The sequence below is a fragment of the Parasteatoda tepidariorum genome, chromosome 10, assembly GCF_043381705.1.
Source record: "Parasteatoda tepidariorum isolate YZ-2023 chromosome 10, CAS_Ptep_4.0, whole genome shotgun sequence".
NCBI classification, from domain to species: domain Eukaryota; kingdom Metazoa; phylum Arthropoda; class Arachnida; order Araneae; family Theridiidae; genus Parasteatoda; species Parasteatoda tepidariorum.
Window position 1 is genome coordinate 56,186,035 of NC_092213.1, and position 3,507 is coordinate 56,189,541.

General features: G+C 32.4%; 1 pseudogene; it reads right to left on the bottom strand.

Moving 5' to 3' along the window:
* Positions 1–815: 815 nt before the first annotated feature.
* Positions 816–3,279, bottom strand: LOC107457391 (V-type proton ATPase subunit C 1-B pseudogene; annotated as a pseudogene).
* Between the last annotated feature and the right edge of the window lie 228 nt (positions 3,280–3,507).

Below are 3,507 nucleotides of genomic sequence, written 5' to 3' on the forward strand. Positions count from 1 at the left end.
TCTCAAAGTGACGGCTGAATTAACTTAAGTTTTTAGTAAATATTAATGTTAAAAATTCAGGACAAAGTAGTTAAAATAAAACGTGTACATATGCTAGACAACTAAAATTTTGGTTGAAAAAAATTGTGTTTTAAACTAATGTTTTATTTTGAAAGTTGCCTGATTTCAACATCTCCATACGGTTTGTCGTAGAGTTATCTAGTTACATTTTATAGCTGTAGCAACTTATTATGTGTACAAGGTGTAAAAAAAGTTTGGAAACGGTCAAATATCTTGTTAAATATACATCCGATAGAAAAAGTCAAACTAGACACATTCATTGTTTTTAAAAAGCTATTTAATGATACCAAATCGGATCTTTTATCCTCCTAGGGGTGGGGTGGGACCCACTTTAAAATCTTAAACATACCCCTATTTTTTTATTTCAGATTCGCATTCTCCAGAAAAAAGTAACCCTATTTGAGTTAAAAGTTAATGTATTTCGCTCAACAGGTGGTGCTATAACCGAAAAAATAAAAATATGATACTAACTATTTAAGTGGTAAATCTCGAGATTTGTCAGATTTAAAAAAAAAAATGAAATAAAAATATAACGTTTTTTTTTTTTGCAATTACTTCATTATTAGTAATTATTCACAAAATTCATGACATTTTCATCTGAGTAAATGTTTTTATAGAATGAAACAAAGAGTTTTAAATTTATTAATGAAATAAAAATATACACGTGACATCGTTATAACAATTAAAAAGTAATAGCTTTAAGAAACTAATATTAACTTTATTTAAATATAAACATAACCACTCTTTCATAAATGCACATTTTTTAATAATAAGAATAATACTACTCTATTTTAAAATAGCAATATCAGTCAAAAGTTTATTTCTGAAAAGTGCAACATTAATAGCTTTAAAAATCAGAAGGTAAAATAAATTTATAGAATAAATTTATTAATAGTAATCAATTTTAGTCTACTCTTTCATCAGAAGCTTTGAACAATAAAAATCACTAGTAAATATCAAATACAAATTATTCTCATTTAGTGTTTATAAATCATCTTTTGCCCCTAAAAAGTCAGTGTTTATTGTCACAAATACGTAAGGCAAATATTGACTCACTCCATATCGATTCAATACACCAGGTATCTCCTCTTGCAAAATTTCAGAATCACGGTAAGCTTCGAGGTCTACATACAGACCATCAATTGCTAATTTGGCTTTTTTTGAATGAATGGGTATCATTAGTGTAGCCTGAAAGTTGACAGGTATGCCATATCTTAAAGCAGACTCAGTAAATACCCTCAAAGCTTTAATGTGAATCCACGCTACAAAGCATTCGCTAAAATTCGTTTTCACCCATCTATACGAAGCACCAAAAATAGCTTTCTTAACTTGTTTAAGTTTTCTCATATATATATCCTCGAGCTCTTCATCTGCGTCATGGGAGACATTGAAGCGCCGAACATTAAATTTTTTATCTCGAGCGGCTGATTCAAAATCATTAGCGAATTTCTTGATTACGACAACAGTAAACAGAGAATAAGATTCATCAGAAAATAACTTCTTGCTTGATTGGGGCACAACCCATTCTGTTAGAGTTTCATATGTTTGTAGCCAATTTTGCACTTGCTCTTTTGCAACGACGACCAGCAATGTTATAAAGTATGTAGATCCAGTTACCAAGTCTTTCTTTTTCACGAATTTATCAAGAGGTCTTGTAAGAAGACTTGATTCGCGATCTCGTTTTATTTTCTCGAATATTTTTACAATATAGCTCACTTCGTTATCTCTGGCTTTCAAGCCCGCAGCTGTTTGTCTCACAATCTTCGACAACGTTATAAATGTGTCTCTCAAAGATTGGTCTACAGGATATTTGTCGCCATTCCATGTAAACCTTGTTAAATAGGTAGCCAAATCCAATTGATTTACTAATAAATGTTTCATCGCCCCGCGTTTGCTACCAACAATTGTGGTCATGCATCTCATAAAACTTTGCAACGTTTCTTCGCCAAATTTATCACCGTTAAACAATTCTTCTATCAGTTTAATGAGTTCATCCATTGTTCCTATCTTCAGATCGGGAATATGGAACTTATAATTCTTTGATAACCGCTTATCCTGTGTAACGGCGATGAGTTTAAGAAAAGTATCATGTGGTGTTTCATTTCCAGGAGCAGACACAATCCATAATTCTCGAATGTCACCAAATCGAGAAAATGTTCGAGTACATAAGCCACAGCAAAGAGTAATTTTTAGTTCTTTAAAAGGATCAAGAAATTCACAACTCTCGCAAGGATGCACGCCAAATTGGCTTTGTATTTCATTTTCAATATCTTTTAACGCTTCAAGCGCTTCTTCTTGCTTGGTGAGAATTTTTCTTTCATTTTTGAACGAAATGTAATGTGGATCATGCGTTTTATCTTTTTCTGACAATCCACCATCATCTTTGACTTTTTCGTCAGATTGGAATTTAGAAGATTCTTCGTCATTTCCTTCTTCATTAACTAATAACTGCTTAGATTCATCCTCTTCCTCCTCAGCATCATTTTCTTCTTCGTTAGCTAATAACTGCACGGAATCCGACATCATCGAATCTCTAGCATCATCATCATCTCTAGCATCTTTTACTGGCAATCTACCATCATCTTTGACTTTTTCGTCAGATTGGAATTTCGAAGATTCTTCGTCATTTCCTTCTTCATTAACTAATAACTGTTTAGATTCATCATCCTCAGAATCATTTTTTTCTTCGTTAGCTAATAACTGTACGGACTCCGACATCATCGAATCTCTAGCATAATCATTATTGACTTCTTCGTCATTTTGTTTTTCAGATTCAGCTGGTTTTTCAGATTCGTTCATGGCGAAACAAACTCATTGTTTTAGCAAACAAATTCTTGAGCAGTCTTAAAAACCGATAATAATAAACGACATTGCATACAGAGTTCCAAACTAAAAAAGAATTCATGAAGGTTTTAGGTAATTATATTAATATTTATTTTGTTTGTTTTGACCGGAGCTTAGCTTGAATGCAATGGTGCTCTGATGTAAATTATGCTTCCCACAGCCTTAAATTTAAGGGTCATTAAAAAAAGCAATATCTGAAATAATAAATGAAAGTTTGTGCGTTTGAGTATCTTATAAGTCAGAACGCTGTAACTAGGGACTTGAAATTCGGACAGTAATTGCAAGGAGCAATTTTTTTAACATCAATCCTAAAAATTGTTTTTAAAAAAAAATTTTACATAGTGCACTCGAGAGGGAAGTGCGAAAAACAAATTTTTTTCATAGTTCATTTCCACCTCCAACCGAATTTAAGAAAAAAGGGAGTTCAGATTGCTCTAGAGTACACCACGAAATTTCAAATGCTGAAAAAAAAAATTTCAAAATATTTTTTTTCCAATGCTCACCTGGAGAATGACCTTTCGTCATACAGTTATCTGAAGGGCAGATTTGTTGGTCACTCTTTCAGGGGCACCATATTAGTTGGGCCAACGTTGCTCCTACAGT